General features: G+C 43.9%; 1 protein-coding gene across 1 annotated transcript in view; it reads right to left on the minus strand.

Moving 5' to 3' along the window:
- Window positions 1-4287: 4287 nt before the first annotated feature.
- LOC143930380 (uncharacterized) overlaps window positions 4288-18201 on the minus strand; it is a 158661-nt gene continuing 144747 nt past the window's right edge. Inside the window, exon 8 of the mRNA XM_077454662.1 lies at window positions 4288-5663. The gene's annotated coding sequence lies outside the window, so the exon portion shown is untranslated. The remainder of the gene's footprint in view (window positions 5664-18201) is intronic.

Here is an 18201-nt window from a genome sequence, read left to right on the forward strand (position 1 = left end):
CCAGGGAATTCGAGTGGAAACTTTCAAAATGGAAAGTTTACAGTTGATTCTTCAGGCCATAAACTTGGGAGACTGGATGCTTTCAGTCAATTTACAAGACGCGTATCTTCATATCCCTATTCATGCTGCATTTCAGAAGTTCCTTCACTTTGCATTAAACCATCAGCACTTCCAATTTCAAAGATTCCCATTTGGGATTTCTACTGCCCCCAGGACATTCACAAAAGTTCTACTACCAGTAATAGCTTCAATGAGAGAAAAAGGGCTAATGTCCCATACACATTACGACCACAAAATCCGTCTGATTTTTTCTGATGGATTTTGGCCGAAACTTGTCTTGCATACACACGGTCGCACAAAGTTGTCGGAAAATCCGATCGTTCATGATGTAAAAAATGTACGACGGGACAAGGTAGAGGCCAGTAGCCAATAGCTTTTGTTTCCAAATTTTTTATGAGCATGCGTGTGCACCGGAATTCTCTACACATGATCGGAAAAAGTCTGATCGTATTTTGTTGTTGGAAAATTTTATATCCAGCTTTCAAACTTTTTTAGTCGGAAATTCCGACAGAAAAAGTCTGATAGAGCCCACACACAATTGGATGAATTTCCGACCATGTGTATGGGGCATAAGAGTCCATCAACACCTGGACGACATCCTCTTCCTTTCAGTCCAGCCAGGAATCTCTCATTTGCCATTGGAAGATTCTGATTTCCACCCTGCAGAATTTAAGTTGCCTAATAACCTGGGGGAAGAGCAATCTTCAGCCCATTTAGAGAATGATCTTCCTGGGAGCAGAGCTAGACACCCAGGTAAAGCTAGACACCCAGGTAAACACACTAGAGCTTCCTCAAGAGAAAATCCCTGACTTGGTCCAGAAAATAAAGAAACTACTCCCAGTCCCAGCCACATCATTACCAGCCAGAGTGTGTCTCAGTATCTTGGGCTTGATGTCAGCTACCATTCCAATGGTCCAATGGGCACAGTGGAACATAAGACCTTTTCAAATCGCATTCCTGCGCCAGTAGGGACAGCATTTCTGTGAATCAGCCAATTGCTATCTCAAAGGAGGTTAAGCAGTCAGCATGGTGGTGGACACAATTACACAATCTGAAGAGATGTAAACATATAGTCACCCCTCTACAAGAACTGGTTACCTCAGATGCCAGCATGGAGGGGTGGGGGGCACACTATTAAGGTCACACAGTTCAGGGCTGTTGGCCATTCAAGATGCAAGATATTGTTTCAAACGTTCTAGAGATGAAGGCAGCATTCCAAGCCTTGTTAGCCTTCAGCTCCTTTCTAAGGGGAAAACAGGTCTTGTTGAGGATGGAGAAAAGAGTGGCTGTCTCCTACATCAACAGACAGGGAGGCATCAGAAGTTGCTCCATGTTGCAAGAAGTCATCCTGTTCTCGAATGGGCACAACTGAATCTGTCGGATCTAAGGGCGGTGTATATCCCGGGAGTCCAGAATCTGCTAGCCGACTCACTAAGCAGGAATTTCATCTCCAACAATGAGTGGTCATTGAGTCAGCAGGCCTTCTCCCTCATAGCTCAGACCTGGGGTTTGCCAGACATAGACCTAGCAGTAACACCAGCGAACAAGAAGTGCCAGAGATTTCTGTCAAAGGTCCCCTTTCCATCGGCAGAGGGGACAGACTGCCTTCAGCACCCCTGGAATTTCCGATTGGGCTACATCTTTCCTCCAACACCTCTCATATCCAGGTTCCTACTCAGGCTCAAGAGGTCAACGGCATCAGTAGTAGCAGTGATTCCCTTTTGGCCGAGGAGGCCTTGGTTCACAACTCTCCTACAATTGTGCACAGTGGACCCGCTGCCTCTCCCGTTATCGGTGGACTTACTCTTCCAGGGTCATCTTCATCCAAACCCAGAAAAGCTGCATATGATGGCCTGGAAGCTGAAAGTCTAGGTTTCTAGACCAGGGTTGCTCCCAGAAAGTAGTAGAAACGTTACTCCAAGCCAGAAGGCCCACTACCAACAGTACCTGCAGGAGAATTTGGGAAAAATTTGCTATCTTTGCACATAGCAAACTTGGAACTCATCCTCTCCAACAGTTTCATAGATTCTTGAATTTCTTCAGTCAGGCCTGGAGAAAGGCCTTGGGTCAAGCACTCTGAAAGTGCAGGTGTCAGCCTTATCCGCTTTGACTGGAGTCAAGGGGGCACAGCATCCTCTCGTCATTCAGTTCCAAAGGGCTTGTCTACAATTAAGACCTCCCAGAAAACCTTCCTTCCCGGCCTGGGACCTTGCAATTGTATTGGAGGCTCTGTCTCAAGAATCCCTTTTCCCCACTTGAGAACATCTCCCTTTGGGATCTAACACTGAAAGTCTCGTTCCTTATTGTCATAACATTGGCAAAAAGATTTTCAGAGATGCAGGCTTTACTGGCAAAAGAACCCTACCTAATCTTCTACCCAGACAGGGTAGTCCTGAGGCCCTCAGATTGCTTCATTCCAAAGGTATCCTCCTCCTTCCACTTTAACCAGGAGACTTACCTCCCAGCTCTTACTACGGAGCAAGGTAATCCTCATCCATTGGATGTCAAAGGCAACATCTCAGCATACCTTATGGCAACCAGCCCCTGCAAGGAGGACGGAAAATCTTTTAGTCATTCCACATGGCTTTAAGAAGGGTCAAGCGGCATCCTCTCGCACCATTACTTCATTGCTAGTGAAGGCCATCAAAACACCCTACTCATTGAGTACATCACAGATACCTGAGGGCTTAAAGGCACACTCCACCAGGGCAGTGGCGACCTCCTGGGCAGCTTACTGCAGAGTATCTGCGGAAACTATATGCAGAGCGGAGGAACACCTTTATGTCACATTACAAGGTAGATTCCGCACGGTTGTCGACAGTGGATTTTGTTAGAACAATTATCCAGGCCAACTCTTCTATTCCTTGTTAATAAACGTATTTTACATTCCCACCCAGTATGTGAGTTATTTCCCAAAGTGTATGCTGCCATTATGCGCCAGGAAACCGGAAAATTGTATACTCACCTTTCCGTAATTTTCCTTTCCTGTCGCATCATCATGGCAGCATACAGATGCCCACCCTTCTGTGGTGATATTTATAAAGAGAATACTGGGGTGGGGTCCTTCTCTGGAATTTATAGGTATGTGGTCCTATCAGGTTGTGGGACGGAGTCACAACCCCAAAGTGTATGCTGCCATGAAGATGTGACAGGAAAGGAAAATTACGGAAAGGTGAGTATACATTTTTCATTTTTTTTTGTCCTAAGATAACAAAAGGGAATGGAACACAGGAAGACTCTTTGGGGAATCATAGTTACATAGTTAGATTTGAAAAAAAAAAGACAAGTCCATTCAGTCAAACCAATAGAAAAAATAAATGGAAAATCTCTGTCTACCCAATACCCACAGTTGATCCAGAGGGAAGGCAAAAGAAAAACCCTATAAAAGATGATCCAATTTGCTCCAGCAGGGGAAAAAAATTATCCCCTGAAAACAATTGAATATTCCCTGGATCAATATTTCCTGGTGTTAATTACCTATACTGTACATATTAATATCAAGTTACAGTATATTTTGTGCATTTAGGAATAAATGGTGAGTCGCTGAGCAGTATTTAACCACATCCCACCCAGTCCATAGCAGAATGACAGCCAAGCGGGGGATCAGTTAACATGACTGGGTCTATGATGTCCAGCAGGATAAGCCACTGGTGGGCGCCCCCAAGGGCGTGCATCGCGGTGATTGGTAATCAGAGCGACACACCGCATCTCCAAATTCAGTAATGAGCCTATGACATGTCACAGCTGGTCACATCTTAACCAGGAAGTGCCATTTATTGGCTTTTCCTCTATTCACGCTGACAAGGCACAGGTAGAGGAGGGCCGATCAGTGGCTCTCCTGACAGGGGGAGGGGGGTCTGCGCTGATAATCAGCACATTGATGATTAGTGCAGACCCATCAAGGATGCCCACCAGGGATGCCAACCCATGCCCACCGTGGATGCCAATCAGTGCCCATCAGGGATGCCACTCAATGCCCATTAGGTATGCTAATCAGTGACCATCAGTAATGCCTGTCAGTGTCTCCTCATCAGTAGTGCCTATCAGTGTCATCTATCATTGCCACTTATCAGTGCTGTCTATTAGTGCCACCTCATCATTGTCACCTCATCAGTGCCAGTCAGTGCAGCCTCATCAGTTCCCATCAGTGAAGGGAAAAACTTACTTATTTTCAAAATATTATAACAGAAACTAAGAGAGAAAAAATTCAGAAATTTCGGTCTTTTTTTATTTGTTCAGATTTTTTTTTTTTAAACCCAGTGGTGATCAAATACCACCAAAAGAAAGCTCTATTTGTGGGGAAAAAAACGATAAAAGTTTCATATGGGTACAGAGTTGCATTACCGCACAATTCTCATTCAAAATGAAACAGCGCTGAAAGACAAAAATTGGCCTGGGCAGGAAATGGGTGAAAGTGCCCTGTATTGAAGTGGTTAAAAGCCATCAGTGAAAGCATGCATGTTTATCGTAAATATGGAACATCTTACTGGGACTGTAGATCTGAATTCTGTACCATACTGTATATTTGTAGAAAAAATGGAACTTGAAATGTCAAGCAGATTTCAGTAAACAATAGAAATAACTTTTATGAAGGCATGCATGCATGGGAAAATTAAAAGGGTAACTTCACTGCTTCATCCTTTTTAGGCTTTGTTGATAGTTTAAGTCAAGCACCAAAATAACCTTATAGCCTTGATTTGTTCCAGTATCCAGTATCCGTAGATATTAAAATATCAGATCAAAATGTCATGTGGGAACCTTGGAAAAGACGTGATGCTGGGTCTGTGTAAACACGTCACACTGAACTATAGACAAATGTGCATGGACTTAAAAAGGAAAATTGATGAATACTATTTAAAATGTTTATTTTTTTAAATATAATATTATAATGTCAGATGATGCAAAGCTGGATGATGAAATATGTCATGGCATTTTATTTTTTTATTGACTTTTTTAGCAAGATAGCTTCCAAACAAGCTAGTAATGGGATCCTTTGGACCATCCAGCAGGTTACTCCTAAAGTCAAGAAGATTGTACTTAGAATATGTTCTTACTGGAATAGGGATTCACTGTTTAAACAAATGGTCAGATGCTATATGAAGTTCAATTTTCCCACCTCACTGTAAACCACTAATAGCTTGTTGACCCAACACAAGGAGCACTACTTCCTTGTCGGCTCAATGATATAGTATATTAAAGAGTTACAGCAGAGCCCTATTTTGCCCAAAGCCCCCTAATGTTAGTGTCTTCAGAGTCAGATCCTCTTTGCTTCCATTACTGTAACCCCCCTGGTAAGAGTGGTGAGACAGTCCAATATCCTGGAAAGCGTAAGACTCCCATGGGAAATGAACTGCAAAGTTGTCCACAGGAACCTTTCACCAGCGAGAATTGCAGGCAAAATGGACTAGTGCATCTGATGGACCAGGCAAAAAAATTTGTTATGAAAATCAACATCCTGTAAATTTAGCAGGTCTGGTTCAGAAGATGTTGTTAGGTACAGTATGGGGATTTTATGTTTAGATGAAGTGTAGATAATTTGTGATGGTTTTGCTGAGTCTTCAGTCAGTTGACTTTTTTTGGGGGGCCAATTAAGTGGTAAAGATCTGGAAGAAATGAATTGATAATATAGTTACATAGTCAGGCAAAAAAAAAATAAAGACATTTTAATCAACTTCTCTGCAAAACTGTACTCTTGACCCCAGCATGTTGCATTGTGTGTGCTATGTTGTATATTACATAATCGTGACTGCTGCAATGTACTGTATTTCCAACATAGTCCTGACACTGCACTCAATACACTATGCTGTACGTTAAATATTTCTGACTGTGCAACTCTATATGTTACCTCAGCCTTACTGCTGCACTCCATATGTGTAGCCTCCCTGTTGTCAAAGGTGTCCAGTAATTATAGTTCCCCTGGGTAGTAATTGATCTATTGAGCATTTATGTCCCTCCTGGATACTACTAGGAGGTTTATGGCCAGTGATACATACTGGGGGAGTCTATAAATGTTAGGGAGTGGCCTGGTGAGCTCTCTCCACCTGGACTTGTGCAATCGGTTGTGCTGAGTAGGCCAGAGTCTGGGGCCTATCACAGAATTCCACAAGCTGCCCTGCCCGTTTGAGGAGGGTGCAGCACCCAAGGTGGAAGAGTCAGTGGATGGAAGTCCTGCTGTAGGGGAATTGGTGTTCACCCTCAGGAGGATTCTGTCACTCCCTGTCAGAAACCATAAATCAGACCGAGAAAGTACAGATAAATCACACTTGTTTAATAATAGAAGTAAATAGAACAAACGTAGTCAAAACATAGCCAATGTTTGGTAACCGTAACGGATAGTCAGACAAGCCAGAAGGTCAGGAAGCCAGTAATCATCGTGGTGGAACAGCAAGCAGGATCTGAAGCCAGAAGGAATGTCAGCCAAGCAAGTCTTTAACAGGAGTGCTGGAGAAAGTCTCTGTGATGTTGACCAAGGCGAAGGCAGAGATCACCTGGGCTGTATGTCTTAAGTAAGCAGGACTGACAAGCAGGATATCATCAACAGGTTAGTCACTGTGGAGAAATAGGAGCTGGCAATTAGCCAACAGCTGAGCGGCCAGCTCAAAGAAGGAAGGGCTGACCCAAGCCCTGACACTACTTTGGATCGAGGTGGAGTTTGGAGCTCATGTTGCTAAAGGAGACCTATACCCTAAGACCCCATACACACTATTAGATTTTCTGCAGATTTTTGTCTTCAGATTTACCAAAACCATATAGTGCAAGAGCCTGCTTGATTGTATACAAATTGAAACTTTTAAGGTTTGACCTCATATTATATGGTTTTGGTAAAATCAAATAGTGTGTATGGGGCCTAAGGCCTCGTAAACACTATACGAAAATCAGAAGGGAAAAGTCTAAAGACGAGCTGTCTACAGATTTTCGGATCGTTGATACAGTGAATTCGACAGACGATTTGACTTTTACATCAGACAAAAGCTGGATGTGCAGGCTATAAAATTTTTGTCTGGTGTCTGATTTTGGATGGTCAGTACAGAAATCCGTCACACAAAAGTCGAGAGTACAAACACGCATGATTGGAATCAAGGAATGACTGGGAAGAGTTTGGTCTTGTAAACTACTGTTCATAATCTAGAATTAGCATTCGTGGTGCGGCAGTTGACAAAATGTCAAAATTCTCATCTTCTTTAACCACTTACGGACTGCCCGCTGTTGTTATACGGCGGCTGTTTGAAGGAGGATATCGTTGTTATGGCAGCAACTATTTGCCATAACCCCGGTATCCTTGTCTTTAGTGGGTGGTCCGCTACAAGATAAAAGTGGGCTCTGGGGTGGATTCACCGCAAGATCACTTTTATCGGTGGCGGGAGAGGGGCGTGATCCAGTGCCCTCCACTTACCGGAGCCGCCGACACCGGCGGAGGTGATCGTGTCCTGTCATTAGCTGTGCATGGAGACAAGTGAGGGTAAGATGGCCCCCACCCGTCTCCATACAATTTCTGGGCGGAAGCGACATCAAAATGTCACTTCCGCCCATGGCTCTTAAAGGGCCATTTTTTTAAATATTTTTTTTAAATTACAATTTTTTTTATTGCATCTTAGTCTAAATATGAGCTCTGACGTCTTTTTGACCCCAGAACTCATATTTATGAGGCCCTGTCATGCTTTTTTCTATTACAAGGGATGTTTACATTTCTTGTAATAGGAATAAAAGTGAATTTTTTTTTTTTCAAAACGGTGTAAAAATAAAAAATAAAAGGTAAAATAAATAATAATAATAAAATGTTTTAAGCACGCCCTGTGCCGACGAGCTGGCATGCAGAAGCGAACGCATACGTGACTAGCGCCCGCATATGAAAACGGTGTTCAAACCACACATGTGAGGTATCACCACAATCGGTAGAGCAAGAACAATAATTCTAGCCCCAGAACTCCTCTGTAACTTAAAGCATACAACCTGTAGAATTTTTAAACAACACCTATGGAGATTTTTAAGGGTAAAAGTTTGTCGCCATTCCACGAGCAGGCGCAATTTTGAATCGTGATATGTTGGGTATCAATTTACTCGGCATAATATTATCTTTTACAATATAAAAAAATTGGGTTAACTTTACTGTTGTTTTATTTTTAAATTTAAAAAAGTGTATTTTTTCCAAAAAAAGTATTGCAATGACCGCCATTTTATTCTCTAGGGTGTTAGAACTCCCAAACATTATACATTTTTTTCTAACACCCTAGAGAATAAAATTGCGAAAAACCTAGCAAAAAAACCTGTTTCTAACTTGTAAACAGCAAATCTCAGAAAGAGGCTAGGTCCTTAAGTGGTTAATGGGATAATAATGAATAAGGATGAGCTGAACACCCCCCGGTTCAGTTCGCACCAGAACTTGCAAACAGGCAAAAAATTTGGACAAACACACAAACCCCGTTAAAGTCTATGGGACACATCACGTGGCGTCAGAGGGGGGCGAGGGGTCACCCATTTACATCACCGGTTTGCCCCGCCCTCAGCTATATAAAAGTTGTCAACAAAAAGGAGAGTCACTCGGCTGGAGCCTCCCCTGGAGGTGGAGCTGTTGCAGCTTTTTTTTATCTTTTTTCGGTCCGTCGGGCAGCGTGAGATGGATCTACAAAGCGGTCAATTTTTATTTTTTTATTTTTTAATAAAGGATTTGTCCCAAAATATCTCCTGTCATTTTTACTATTTTTGCCACTTTTTTTTGTGAATTGGTAGGGGTACAATGTACACGTTATCAATTCAGATGGGGGGAGGCGGGATCGGGAGGCCCCCTTGTTAAATGGGGCTTCCAGGTTCCCCGCCCACAGACTCCCACAACCACCAGGCAAGGGTTGTGGGGATGAGGCCCTTGTCCCCATCAACATGGGGACAAGGTGCTTTGGGGGTGACTCCAAAGCATCCCCCCATGTTAAGGGCATGTGGCCTGATATGGTTCAGAAGGGATTAGATCTCTCGTCCCCCCTCTTTTCTTGTGACTGCCAGGATGCGCGCTAGGATAAGGGTCTGGTATGGTTTTTAGGGGGATCCCTATGTCATTTTTAAAAAAATGGTGCAGGGTTCCCCTTAATATCTTTACCTTAACTGAAGAGCTTGGTATGGATTTTGGGGGCGCCCACATGCAATTTTTTATTTTTTTTTGGTTTGGGTTTCCCCTTAATAATTATATAAGACCCAAAGGGCCTGGTAATGGACTGGGAGGGAACCCATGCCATTTTATTTTAATGAATTTTATCTATATTGCCGAGACCGGACAATTCATTACAGCCACAATCAGTTTTAAAGTACTTTTCTTCCTTTAGAAATGTAATTTTGCTGTGGTATTGTTCTAAACACGGGAAAGATGCGCCACTTTACAGCTATACTAAGGACACCCCCAGACATGATACTTAAAAGGAATATTTAATTTTATTGTTTCACTTTAAGCATTATTAAAATCACTGCTCCTAAAAAAGACTTGAGTTTTAAAAAAAAATTTGCATTGATACATGTCCCTTGGGGCAGGACCCCGGGTCCCCAAACACTTTTTATGGCAATAAATTACATATGAGCCTTTAAAATGATCACTTTAACAGTGTTCCACGGATTTCGAAGTTGCCACGAACACCGCATAATGTTCACTGTTCAGCGAACATTGGGCTCATCCCTAATAATGAAGCTGCTTTGCATGTAGTTATGCCAAACATATTTAAAAAGGCATTTGTTTTGTATGATCTGAAAATCATGAATCAACGCTCACCAAACTTCTACTAACACGAAATTAGCAGAAGGGGCCCAAAGGGTGGCGCTTGAGAAATTAACTTTCTCTTTATACTCTCATAGTACGTCACTACGTTTGTGTTTCTCAAACGACAATTTGCGTATCGTTAGTATGCTAGGCAAAATCCTGCACACGCCCCTTTGACAAAAATCAGATGCTCAGTCGTCCAACAATCAAACCATGTGTACGAGGCCTAACTCCCTTCCCCTGTGACCTGACGTGATTATGTTCACTTCAGCCATAGATACACCCTGGGGTAATGGTGGCCTTCTCCCTGCATTGGGAGTATATTTTCCCTTTCCCTAGCCAAGGGGGTGCTATATTGTAGGGAGAGGGCTAGCATTACCCCAGGGTGGGTTCATCACAGCTGGTGCAGGGGTACAAAATTGTCTAGCACTGAGACAACAAGCCTAGGACAGGAGTTAAAGTGGAGTTCCACCCAAAAATGGAATGTCCGCTTTTCGGATTCCTTCCTCCTCTCTGGTGTCACATTTTACACCTTCAGGGGGAGCAGATACCTATATAATCCAGGTATTTGCTACCACTTCTGGGAATAGGTTGCCGCAGTATCCGTGGAAATCTGTCATGTCTGGTACCTCCCCCATCCCCCGCTGTCTTCTGGGAGACACACAGGTCCCAGAAGACAGCAGGAACCAGTGAGATTGAGCATGCACATTAGGGAACCAGGCTGTGAAGCCGCAAGGCTTCACTTCCTGACTCCCTTACCGAAGATGCAGGTAGCTGAGGGACAGATCGGCTTTGGCTGAGGACTTTGCGGGCGCCCTGGGCAGGTAAGTGTCCACATATTAAAACTCAGTTTCTGCAGTATTTGTTGCTGCTTACTTAAAAAAAATTTTTGGGCGGAACTTACGGTTTAAGATACTGCATTGAATACAGCAGTGTTAAATTGGCCTACAGCAGCAGAATTTTATTCAGAGATAATATGCCTAACTGGTGTAAACCTAACTTTTATTTTATCTATTACAGTATGTTGAATGTGAGCAATATAATCTGAGGATGATTAGGTGACAACTGTCATTGCATGACGTGCTGCGAACAAAAGGCAGCTCCAACAATAGATGGTCAGTAACAAGTAACTGCTGCTCTTTTGGCATCCCAAAAGGAAAGACCCTATAAACATTAGATAAAAATCCCCCCCAAAAACTAGAACAACTCACATCTGCAATATGTCACCCCTAAAACAAAAGTCCAAAAAAATGGAAGCTTGCAGTTTCCTAACTATACCTACACAGTTTGTCTGCTTTTACTGTACTTTCCCTAAGGCTTTGTTGACACATGTGGTCGGGGGGTGTAGTAAAACCAAGCTGCTGAGCCAAGTTTTTACAGTCTCTTGACATGCAGTCACTCAAACCTTAAATAGCATGGTGTTTTCGGTGGATGTTGCAACACTAATAATGCAGGTCTATGTGTCCACGTCTGAAATCACATGCACTGCATTTACAAGCGCTAATTCAGGTGGCGAGGAAGCAACATATCGCCTTCAAGCCAGCTGTCAAATGATTTTGAAAAGCAACTTGGGCATTCAACACTTTTCAAAAGAGCTCTTAAGGCTAGTTCTTCAATGGCCAGCTTCTGAAAAGTGATCCACGGTAGACTGATTTTCAGAAGGAACCTAAGCAGCTGCTGACAGGCATTCTGGAGGTGACCCTGCTGGCCATAGTTTAAAGGTCATGCATTACATTTAATGATGCAAAGACAAAAAAGTGCTTCTGCGCTCAAATGTGTTGGGTTGTGATGGTAATAAACAGATACCACAACTGATTCTTCTATTGGCATGAATTTTCCACAGGTAATCAAATGGTCCCTAGGCTTTGCAATCATCTTCCAAAAGGGGAATCTCAAACACTAAATAACAGAAAGCAAGAAGGTGCACCAACCTAGTTGGTATTGTCAGCCATGCCCCCTCACACCAAGGGGAGGGGTCTGTCAGCATATGGCATCAATCACATGGTCCCTGCAGATACTCCAAAACCCACTAATGAGATATGTATTGTAAAGTGGCACATCTGTGTGATGTGCAAAACAGTGCCGCAGCAAAATTTCTAAAGGAAAAAAATCTATTAAAATTTGCTGTAAAGTTTTGCCGGTGTTCTGGCAGATAGTGTCCTGCCCTCATATAGTGACCGCCCTGTACTGCACATGCGCAGTACGGGGCAGAAGAAGCTTCAGAAAATTTCCGAAGATGAACGGCGCCTGAGTGGAGGTGGTAGCCCCACCATCCAAGCGGACACGCTTCGGGCTCGGCCTCGCTGCGCTCGGCTCTTTTATATTCTAACTCTATGTACACTTGGATGGTGGGGATACAATCTGGACTCATGGCGCAGGCGCCGTTCATCCTCAGCTATTTTCGGAATCTGTGTGTGCTGTGTACTGCGCATGCGCAGTACACAGCGGACACTATCCGATGGGGGACCATATATGATAGGACACCGGCTCCCGGCAATATAAGATAAACAATGAAGGAAAAAAATGGTGTGTGGTCCCATCCCGTCCCTCCCCCCCAGCCCATACCAGGCCCCTCAAATATGGTATGGTATGGATTTTAAGGGGTACTCCACGTCAAAATGTAAAAAAGAATTGGGATGGGTCCCCCCAAAATCCATACCAGACACTTATACAAGCATGCAGCCTGGAGGTCAGGATAGGGGGGGACGAGCGAGTGCCCACCCACTCCTTAACAATACCAGGCCACATGCTCACAACATGGGAAGGGTGCTTTAGGGTCCCCCCCAAAGCACCTTGTCCCCATGTTAAGGGAGACAAGAGCAACAACACAGGCCACTGGTTGTCGGGGTCTGTGGGCGGGGGGCTTATCAGAATCTGGAAGCCCCCTTTAACAAGGGGACCCCCAGATACTGCCCTCCTCCATGTGAATGGGTATTGGGTACATTGTACCCCTACCCAGTCACCAAAAAAAATGTCAAAAATGTCAAATGTAAAAACCACAATAGACAGTTTTTTGACTATTCCTTTAGTAAAAAATAAAAGTAATAAAAATAAATAAACTGTTCTGTGATGTACATCCATCGCCAATAATTGGGTCCGTCGGGTGGCGTGATTGAAGATGAATGGACATCGCGGAACACTTTTTTTTAATAAAGAAATTGTCAAAAACAGTCTGTTGTGGTTTTAACTTTGTTTGGGTGAATGGGAAGGGGTACTTAATACCCATTCACATAGGGGGGCTGGGATCTAGGGGCTCCTTTGTTAAAGGGGGCTTCCAGATTCCAATAAGTCCCCCATCTGCAGACACCGACAACCAATGGTCAGGGTTGTCAGGAAGAGGCTCGTATCCCCATCAACATGGGGACAAGGTGCTTGCTCAGATAAGGGTCTGATATGTATTTTGGGGGGATCCCACAGGAATTTTATTTTTATTTTTTTTTCGATTTTGGTGTGGAGTTCCCCTTAAAATCTCACTCTTTCATACTGGTCACTGAAAGTTCAACATGGCACCTGATGGCAAAACTCTGAGGATCTGAAAAAAAGAATTGTTGCTCTACATAAAGATGGCCTAGGCTATAAGAAGATTGCCAAGACCCTGAAACTGAGCTGCAGCATGGTGGCCAAGACCACACAGCAGTTTAGCAGGACAGGTTCCACTCAGAACCGACCTTGCCATATGGTCAGCCAAAAGAGTGAGTGCACGTGCTCAGTGTCTTATCCAGACGTATGAGTGCATTACGTTGCTGTAGATTCATCCCATTCGCGTCTTTGCATATGTGTGTCCTCAGTGCCGTCAGATGTCAGTTCCATCGGCAGGTATGTGTATGCCAGATTGGGGGCTATTAAGGTGGGCTCAGCCTGCTCTCTATTGTGGACCTGAGGCCAGGGGGACTTGTGTACAACTGCTTCAGGTGGGTTAACCTATATATTTTTCCTATGGCCTTTTTGAATGTGGATTATTGTTATACCAATTTTTGCATACTGAGATGAGACTAATGACCATTTCCTTGTTGTGTCTGATATATGACCTATATCTTTTTCATTGTAGACTTGTGACCTTTTCTTGGGGACTCAGCCTCAGGCATATGGTCTTTACTACCTGGGCCTTCACCTCTGCAACGTTAATCTGATATGGTTAACAATCTCCCATTATGAAGCACAATGATGTCCCCTGAACATTAACCCTGTATACCCCCTGGCATTCTTATTCATGTATGTTAACCCTATATACCCCCTGGCATTCTTATTCATACAGTGCCTTGCGAAAGTATTCGGCCCCCTTGAACTTTTCAACCTTTTGCCACATTTCAGGCTTCAAACATAAAGATATAAATTTTTTATTTTTTGTGAAGAATCACCAACAAGTGGGACACAATTGTGAAGTGGAACAAAATCTATTGGATTTTTTAAACTTTTTTAACTAATAAAAAAATGAAAAGTGGGGCGTGCAAAATTATTCGGCCCCCTTGCGTTAATACTTTGTAGAGCCACCTTTTGCTGCGATTACAGCTGCAAGTCGCTTGGGGTATGTCTCTATCAGTTTTGCACATCGAGAGACTGAAATTCTTGCCCATTCTTCCTTACAAAACAGCTCGAGCTCAGTGAGGTTGGATGAAGAGCGTTTGTGAACAGCAGTTTTCAGCTCTTTCCACAGATTCTCGATTGGATTCAGGTCTGGACTTTGACTTGGCCATTCTAACACCTGGATACGTTTATTTGTGAACCATTCCTTTGTAGATTTTGCTGTATGTTTGGGATCATTGTCTTGTTGGAAGATAAATCTCCGTCCCAGTTTCAGGTCTTTTGCAGACTCCAACAGGTTTTCATCCAGAATGGTCCTGTATTTGGCTGCATCCATCTTCCCCTCAATTTTAACCATCTTCCCTGTCCCTGCTGAAGAAAAGCAGGCCCAAACCATGATGCTGCCACCACCATGTTTGACAGTGGGGATGGTGTGTTGAGGGTGATGAGCTGTGTTGCTTTTACGCCAAACATATCGTTTTGCATTGTGGGCAAAAAGTTTGATTTTGGTTTCATCTGACCAGAGCACCTTCTTCCACATGTTTGGTGTGTCTCCCAGGTGGCTTGTGGCAAACTTTAGACGAGACTTTTTATGGATATCTTTGAGAAATGGCTTTCTTCTTGCCACTCTTCCATAAAGGACAGATTTGTGCAGTGTACGACTGATTGTTGTCCTATGGACAGACTCTCCCACCTCAGCTGTAGTTCTCTGCAGTTCATCCAGAGTGATCATGGGCCTCTTGGCTGCATCTCTGATCAGTCTTCTCCTTTTCTGAGCTGAAAGTTTAGAGGGACGGCCAGGTCTTGGTAGATTTGCAGTGGTCTGATACTCCTTCCATTTCAAAATGATCGCTTGCACAGTGCTCCTTGGGATGTTTAAAGCTTGGGAAATCTTTTTGTATCCAAATCTGGCTTTAAACTTCTCCACAACAGAATTACGGACCTGCCTGGTGTATTCCTTGGTCTTCATGATACTCTCTGCACTTTCAACAGAACCCTGAGACTATCACAGAGCAGGTGCATTTATACAGAGACTTGATTACACACAGGTGGATTCTATTTATCACCATCAGTCATTTAGGACAACATTGGATCATTCAGAGATCCTCGCTGAACTTCTGGAGTGAGTTTGCTGCACTGAAAGTAAAGGGGCCGAAAATTTTTGCACGCACCACTTTTCAGTTTTTTATTTGCTAAAAAAGTTTAAACTATCCTATAGATTTTGTTCCACTTCACAATTGTGTCCCACTTGTTGGTGATTCTTCACAAAAAATTTAAATTTTATATCTTTATGTTTGAAGCCTGAAATGTGGCAAAAGTTTGAAAAGTTCAAGGGGGCCGAATACTTTCGCAAGGCACTGTATATGTTATCTTTTAAGGTCAGTTTTTGGCAAACCAATCCTTCATATCTCCAATTTGTCTCCCCCCCTTTTCACCCTCCCTCTTCTCCCCACTATCCTTTCTCCCTCCTCACCCTCCCTATCCCCCACCCCCTTCTGTTTATAATTGTTCTTGCCTGTTCTGGTTTGTATCAGTGACCTGAACAGTCCTTATATTTTTGTTTAGGCTGCTTTCACACTGGGGCGGGAGCAGCGTCGGCGGTAAAGTGCCGCTATTTTTAGCTGCGCTTTACCGTCGTTTTAGTGGCGGTGTGCGGGCGCTAGCGGGGTGGTTTTAACCCCCGCTAGCGGCCGAAAAGGGGTTAAACCCGCCCGCAAAGCGCTGCTGCAGCGGCGCTTTGCCGGCGGTATTGCCGCGGTGTCCCATTGATTTCAATGGGTAGGAGCGGTATAGGAGCGGTGAATACACCGCTCCTTCACCGCTGCAAAGATGCGGCTAGCAGGACTTTTTTCACCGTCCTGCCAGCGCATCGCTCCAGTGTGAAAGCCCTCCGGCTTTCACACTGGAGTTAAAGGGGCCGGTTTTTTTCAGGCGTTACACAGGTGCTATTTTTAGCGCTGTAACGCCTGAATACCGCCCCAGTGTGAAAGCAGCCTTATAGTCCTGAGGGCAGAGCACCCTTGTGGGCCCACGTTTCCTGCCCCTCTTGTCTGTAATGGGGGAGTTCCAGCTGTGCACTTACACTTACCTCCCAGGTACACAAGTCCACATTGTTAAGCGATTCATTATTTTAATGTATTATTGTTGCAGTTACATGTAACATTCACTATCTGTACTATGTATTGTTTTGTATTTGACTGTTGTTATATCTTGTTGCAGGTATTGTACTGCTTTTTCCTCCTGAAAAAGTGGATTAATCCGTGAAACATGTAGAAGAACAATTGGACACCCCAATGGGGTTTACTACTTCGGGGGGGGGGGGGGCATATTACTCGTAACTCCTATATACTCTATACATTAGTCTGTCTTTCTGTGATAGATTTTATTTTATTATGTGTCTGTGCATATGCATTAAAAAAAAATATTTCTTTTAACTTTTGTATCAAATAAAATTTGCAATTTTTTAGGTTACTTTAAATGTGTTGTTAATTGGTACCAAGATAGTCCATTCACTTTGTTAGAAGACCTCTCCCTTGTGTTGGGGTTTTCTGGGGGTTAATCCCCCTACTTTTTGGATTAATTCATTTTGGATAATGGTACCCCTCCTTTTTCTTTAAGCACATTAGTCTTACTCACTTGAGGCACTCCATACAAATATCTTAAAGAACAAACCACAGATTTTCTGTGCAGGTAGGCTGCGTCAAATCCTTCTGTCTATTCATGTAATCCCAGGCAGACTCCATAATGTTGAGATCAGGGCTTTGCAGGGGGGCAAACAACACTTCCAGGTTTCCTTGTTCTTCTTTACACTGAAGCAGTGGCGGAATTATAGGGGTCGCCAAGATCGCCATGGCGACTGGGCCGAGGAGCTCATCAGCCGAACTGAAATCTGCATTATGCGGGAGCTCCTCACATTAGCCTTTAGTGAAAGCACAGTGTGTGCTCTTTGTCTCCCCCTACAGTGCAGTACCCGGCAGGAAGAGCCAAGGTAAATGTCTGCCTTTTTTTTTAATAAGACTAGCTACTGTATTTGTGTTTGTGTGTGTGTGAGCATGCAAGTATGTGTGTGTGTGTGTGTGTGTGTGTGTGTGTGTGTGTGTGTGTGTGTGTGAGCGAGCATGCATGTGTGTGTGTGAGCATGCTTGTGTGTGTTTGTGTGTGTGTGTGTGTTCATATATGTATATGTATGTATGTGAGTGTGCATGTATGCATATGTATGTATGTGAATGTGCATGTGTTTATCAGTGGCGGTGCATCCAAAAGGGTGCACAGGTTCCACCCCCTCTATGACCAATGGATAGATTCATGCATAGCATAGCATGAATCTATCCATGGCCACCGCTGTCACCCCCATATTTAGGTGTCTGGTCCATTTTGGGGTGCCGGGTGCCTGAATTACAGCGGCGGGGGGTGTTTTTGCAGCACCTGATTAGAGCCATGGGCTCTAATAGGCTTCAAAATAGGTGAACTGTGAGTGCCATGCTTGACGCTCACAGTCTACCCAGGCGTGTTAGAAAAGTGAATTAATATTCACTTTCCTAACACTGAACCGCCTCTCCACCAATCAGGTATGCGGGTCTGTTACCCATCACCCGATTGGCTGAAACGATAGACACAGCTATTGGACACCCATCAGGAGGAGAGGACGGGAGATGAGGATGGCAAGAGATGCATGGAGGACCCTGCTCATGGCCGTTACCCGCTGCCCCACCAAGACAGGGTAAGTGGCGGCCAGACAGCGAGCGGGCGGTGGGGATTCACAGTGGCAGCATTTGATGGGCACAACAACAGCATTTGATGTGCACAGTATCTGCATTTGATGGGTACACAGTGGCAGCATTTGATTGGTACACTGGCAGAATTTGATGGGCACAGCGGCAGAG

The sequence above is a fragment of the Lithobates pipiens genome, unplaced genomic scaffold (assembly GCF_037356315.1).
Source record: "Lithobates pipiens isolate NorthernLeopardFrog02 unplaced genomic scaffold, aLitPip1_a1.2 Scaffold_25, whole genome shotgun sequence".
Taxonomy (NCBI): Eukaryota; Metazoa; Chordata; class Amphibia; order Anura; family Ranidae; genus Lithobates; species Lithobates pipiens.